The sequence below is a fragment of the Coloeus monedula genome (assembly GCF_965178545.1).
Source record: "Coloeus monedula genome assembly, chromosome: 16".
NCBI classification, from domain to species: Eukaryota; Metazoa; Chordata; class Aves; order Passeriformes; family Corvidae; genus Coloeus; species Coloeus monedula.
In genome coordinates, this window is record NC_138796.1 from 9439657 (window position 1) to 9446212 (window position 6556).

Consider the following 6556-nt stretch of genomic DNA (forward strand, 5'->3'; position numbering starts at 1 on the left):
GAGTTGCTCAGGGCTGTATCCACCGTGTCCTCACGGTGAAAAAAGTTTTGTCGTACTCACCTTGTTTTATTGATGGTGCTGTCCTGGTGCAACCCCGGATGCTGCTGGCCTTCTTTGCCTCCAGGGGTGGCTCATGTTTATCTGGCTGTCCCCCGGGCGCTTTCCAGTGTTGCCGCAAGGGGCTGCTCCTTCCCAAATGCAGGTTTGCATTTGCGTTTGTTGAGTATTGACAGGTTTGTGTTGCCAGATCTTTCCAGCCTGTACAGGTCCCTTTGTTCATGAGGATAGTGATTGGTCCCGTGCAAACTTTATGTGACCATGCTTCAGGTCACCGATACAGATATTAAATAGAACATGTGCCAGGATAAATCTCCGTTTGTTACTGGCCTTCGGGTGGAGTACGAGCCATTATTTCTGCCCTCCGAGCGAGCCCTGTTATCCAAACAGTCATTACCCATCCAGTTGGCCACCCACCACACCATTAAGTTTAGGAAGAACTGTGCGTTGTCTTCAGATTCCTTCTCTGAAGACTATCCCTGATCGTACTTCATGTATTACTGTCCTTTTGCACTGGAGTGCTGTCATAAGTTCCCTGCTTAGCCAGGCCAGTCTTCTGATAGATCTACTTGTCCTAAGTATCAGGAGGAACTTTTGTGTGATTGGAGGAGGTTGTCCTTAAAGACCTGCTGCCAGCTTTCCTGAGCTCCTTTGCCCTTCAGAGCTGTGCCCCATGGGATCCTGTCCACTGGTTCTCTGAATAAACCAGTGTCTGTCTCATGGAGTCCAAGGACTGTATTCTGCTGCTCATTTTCCTCATACACTGTCTTGAACATGGCTGTTTCCAGGTACTACCATTGGGGCAACTGCTGATTATCACATGTCAAACCATTTCTTCCTTATGTGTGACTAATAAAGGCAGAACTGCTGTTCTCCTGTTCAGTTTAGAAATGCATTGAATGACTACATGGAAGTAGCTTAATTTTGGAATGCTTATTCCATTGAGTTCCATGCTGGATAAATACATTGTTCTGAGATAAAATCTAGCCTGGAATTATTTGGTCTCATTCTCATAGTGCTGTGCGTGCCCTGGCAGCTTTGGGTTGTCTGCATTCATCACACAGGTAAGCTGCTGTCTGGGTAACACAGCTATGCATAACCAGGGCTTAAATATGCATGAAATTAGGAGTCTTAGTCATTCACTCTTCTCTAGACTTTTTTCCTGCTCTTTGCCTTTCTATTTATGGTTTTATTCCTTCTCATCAGATGCCATCCAACAAAATCTGTTGCTTCATCAATGCGGCCAGTGCAAAGAGAAACTAAAATACCCTAGTTTCTTGACAAGCTGCTTTATGTAGTGATTTATATTTTCTTTCTGCTGTTAGTGTCCTTGGAGCAATACTGGAATAGTGGAATAGTTGATGGCATCAAGACTTGTCCATACTTAGTAAAGAACTATATGGACATACACTGATTTTAAAGAGTGAAAAAAAAATCCTGTAAGATGGAAGTTTTCCTTTTCTATTGTGTTATTTTAACAAAACCAAAACTAAACCAAAAAAAAGAAAAAGAAAAGCTGTCCTTTGTTGCCATGTTGTTTGAAGTACTGATTAGAAAAATTACTGAAGGTGAGGAACACGCAGGGTAGCCAAAAAGGGCAGACTCATTAAATCCTTTTCAGTACTGGTGGAATTTCTGGATGTGATACTAGCTCTGGTGCTGTAGGTTCTGATAATTGTATTAGCCTTGCTTCTATCTTTGCACATTTTAGGGCAGTTATATTTTAATAAAACATCAACATATTAGTGTGATGTTAAAACAAAATAGAAGAAGTCAGATGACTGGAACATCTCTCTGAAAATGAGCCACGCTAGTCTTGTAAGATATGATTGAACAGCAAGTTTGAAGACTGACTTTACTGGGTCAGTATAGCATTAATAGGATAAAAATAAAGGGACTATTATTAGTGACTCAAATTCGAATTTTTCACATACCAGTCTCATCCAAGTACTTTTTTCTGAACAATTTTAGGTCTGACATGACTAAATTTTAGTAGATGTGGTTTAACTGACTTAGTCTAATAATTTTCTCTTGAAAGGTACTTGGCAAAGCTAACAGAGCTGTCTTGCAAAAATTAAGTTAATCTCTGAATAAGAAATATTTCAGTTTAATATAGCATGCAATGAATATAAACTACAAAAGAGTGCATTTTTAATTTAGCAATGTCATAAATTTACAGTTACTCCTACAAGGAAATCAGGTTTGTTACTTTGATCAGTGTTATTGCTGTACACTGTCCTGCTGTAGCTCTCAATTTAACTTTTTGGATCATGAAAATATGTGTTTTTCTTTAAGTCATTTGTGTCACTTATTTAAATGCTAAGATTGAAAATAATTGCAAGACGTTCTAGCTCATTACTTACTTAAGATGTTTCTTTATAAGCCTAATTTTATACTTTCACACAGCAAAAGGGATGTACAAGTAGCAGTTGTTTCTGCTGTAAAGACATCTTTGAGGTTTAAGATTATTCAGGTTTCAGTTTCAGTCTTGTGGTCCTCCAGACTGTTTGATGGCAATGCCAAAATCCCAGGTCTCTGTAAGTGTACTTGCAACAAAAACAGCACAAAGAATATGCAGAGATTAAAACAGAACTAAGAAGTGCCTTACTAAGAGAGCTCAGAAGAGAATCTCCCCTCTAGACCCAGAGTTCAAGCACTGTTTTCTTTAGACTGCGTTCCTTTACAATCCTAGGGTCAGCCTCCAGCTCTAACCTGACACAAGGCTTTGGTGCAACTAATTCACATATAGCAAGAGGACTGTTCCAGAGGACAGAGGCCCCTGGCACTGAACAAAGTGCAAAGCTTTTGTATTATAATGCTTTGCCTCGCATCCCTTCTAGAGGCTTAACAGACAACAGGAACACTGCCTCAAGTACCTTTTAGTCACCCAACATCTATCATGTCTCTTATTACTCTTATTCAGAAGTAATGTGGACTTTTTTGGGTGTATGGAACTGACAGAAGATATAGAAAAATTTACATTGGAAGTTGACACTTTTCAAGAAGGAAGGCCAATGAAAGGATATGTATTATCAAAATAGTTATATATACACAGACAACAGATTTTGGGTTTGTTAGCATAAATTTCCGTTTTATAGTAAGACTAGAATCCTTTCTAGTATTTCTTCAGAGGAAAAGTAGTATCTTGTCAGGTTTATAGTGCGATAAAATAAACACAAGGAAAGAAACAGGTTCACAATATAAAATCTTCAGTAGTAACTCCAGTTTTGTTGGTATATTTTTCTGTACCAAATCCTCTATAGGGTATACAAAAACAGCAGAGTAAGTAAGAGCCTTTAAGTACCAGTTCAGGAGGAAAACAGTCTTGTGTGGAGTACATGTCATCTGCTTTAACAGCGTCATTTCAACAGTCTGCGGTACGAACCGAAAAGCCAGAGGAATACAGAATCAAATACCTGGGACATTGAAACAATCTTTTTTTCATAGGTAATATTCAGTAATAAACACTTATAAAAACACATTTCTCATAATTAACATAATTTTTAATATATGGTGCCATAAGTAGTCTAAAATAGAGGTTCTTCATTGAGCAATTTTCACTGGGCTTTTTATGCCACTGAAAACAAGCTGTAGAGGGGCATAAAAGTCACGACCAGCAAATAATCCCTGTGGATAAACCTCTTTCAAGCAGCTGTTTTTCTTACAACACTATTACACCATCATCAATAGCTTGCTGTTCAGGAATACAATTTACTACCAGAGTAAGTGTCTCAGGAAACTGGTGTCATCACATTTGTGGATCAGTTCCTGATTGTCTGCTAAGATGACCAAGGTAGCTGGAATGGTTTCAGTAGACAGTTGATGGCAATGTTATTCAACTGATCGCTGTACCTCCCACTACTGTGCTTTACTTCTTGTAGCTTGCAGAAACAAGGAATTATTTTCCTGTTGCCAAATAATTAGTACTGCTGCACATTCAGATTTTTTTTTCATTTAATTTTTGTTACACATACCAGGGTTTTCAGTTCAAGGACATAAAAGGTCTTAATTTATAGAATAATAACTTATGCTTTTATAAGTTACATCATGGCTAAACACTTAAGCCGTATCTACACTACTAACTTTGGCTGACAATCAGAGAGAAAGGTGTGATCCTCACCAGTACCACACTGCAAATGCCATTACACTGAGGGAAAAAACTCAACTCAGTCCCTCCTTTCTGCAGAAACAGAGTTTTGCTGGTATGAGTTAAAGCTACACCAGGACCCAGGAATACCCTGCCAGTAGCCCATGCAAGCACAGTTACCCTGGCAGTACTCCTAGGGGTACTGTATCTTCAATCCAACTTTTATTTCCTCTTTTTTTTTTCCTCCCCTCCTTTCAACTGTTGTGGTTACATAGCTCCTTTATTTTTGTTTCATCTTCAAAGCAGCATGCCACATTTTCACAAAAGGAAGTATTCAAAATGGTCATTTAAAAAAGTTTATTACATCAGTGAATCAGCAAATAGTATTTATTTCCAACAAAGCCACATTACCTTTTTGTCTTCTTTCATCTAGATTTAGCTGTATTTAATAGTAGCAAAAATGGGACTATAAAATGTAGAATGGAGATGAAATGAAAAAGTTGAGATGTAATCTGAGGACTATTCAAATACAATGTACTTCCAGCTCTTCTACCCAAAATGCAGCCAATTTGTGTAGATTTTTGCTTTACGTTTTCATGTATTTGCTATAGAATGCAAATATTTTATACCCAAATAAAAACCTCCTACAGGATAGGAATATCTTTAATTGCATAATGTGGATTCTGTTAATGAATTTGTAATAATACAGCCTCTCCCTTTACAGACAAGGTGACATTAACTGGAATTATGGAAATGGTAATCAAATGCACTAGATGGGATGAATAATGGAAATACTCAGACTTTCTATCTACTGCTATTCCAACCCACCAGATGATTATTCAGTTTAATAATAAATACTCAGTCCAGCCTCAATAATGAAGTTTTAAAATCCCACATTAAGTTTGCTCAACAGTAGAAAACTGATGTTGGAGCATCATGTGGTCTTCAGATGCATTTCAATGCCTTAGAAAAAAAGTTTTAAAGGACCTAACAATTTAGGAATCTAACTAAGTATTCTCCAATAATGGTCTTTGCCAATTTCAAATCCATGAGCTTACTTCAAGAAAGCAGTCAGATATCTGGAAATCTTGTCGGTCCAGAATATGAACAAGACAGTAAGTGTCCTTGGCTTTTAATTTCTTCATTAGTTTAAGATCCAAGGAACTGTGGGTTTTGTTCATTGGTAGGGAAAAAAAAAAAAAGTTACTTTTTAAACCCTGATTTACCAAAAAAATAAAAGCCCAGAGATTTGCAGACATAATAAAATTTATTTAAATTCCATGCATTACGGTAGCTACAAGTGTAGTCATATGAAACTGAAGGACAATAACTTCTTCTGTCCATACAATGTAGCTGTAAGTGAAATGAATGGGAGTTCCACAGTTACAAAGAAACAAACAAAACAAACAAAAAATAATCCCAAAAAAGGTAAATCTGTTTCAGTTTTGAGTTATCTGTCAATTCAGATACAGTCACTAGACTGTGAACTTTTGGGGGAGAAGATGGGCTCACCGATTTTACAGCTGAGAATGTTCAGTTTAAGATATTCTGAAGAAGCTCGGAAGATACCTTTTAATAATTACTACTAATACTCTGGGAAATGAAAAAAATCCCTTAGCCTTCATCCTAATTGTTAGAATCAGGACAGCAATTGCAGACAGTCCATTTTCAAAGTGCAGCTAAATAGGGTTTTATTATGCAGCTCCTTCAAGTTGTACTGAGTAAGCCTTACTTTGAACCAGTTTTGCTTTAATTTCTCAAGAAAAACTTCACTGGTCCTCATAAGCTTACACTGCTTTTTGATATGCAAAAATTTACAGACTGTGCTTGATTCTGACCCTCCCATATTTCAGTATGTGCAAACTCTTAGGGATTTAAATAGTCTTTCTCCCTCTCAGTTCAGACTGATCTTTAAAACAGCAAGGATTATCCAGCCCTCTAAATTAAAGACAGGGTGAACTGAGTAATTTATGTAACTGGCACTTTTTAATTGGCCCAGTTCTCCCACAAAATGTAGCTCTTATAAATACTAATAGGCACTATTGCCACAGATTCTCTTATTTTTGCAAATTTCACTGCTTTACTGGTTGTTAGCATTTTCTGCAGTTAAGAATTTAATAATGCTGAATTTTTATAAAGACACAATATGTAGTTCTAGCCTTCAGAATGGACTTACTGTGTCTAGTAATGATGTTAAGTCAACCTAAATTTGCTGAAGATATTAACAAATGTAAAGCTCATGAAGGTGCCACATTTGCATGAATGTTTTTTAATTTTCAGAATGCATTCAAGAAAGGGAAGGGGCAAACCTAATTATTTGAATACAAACTTGGTTGAGTGCCCAATTGCCTCATTTAAAACTGTGTGTGTGGGGAGGCTGAGGAGTTTAGAAAAGTCCAAGTAACCAAATAT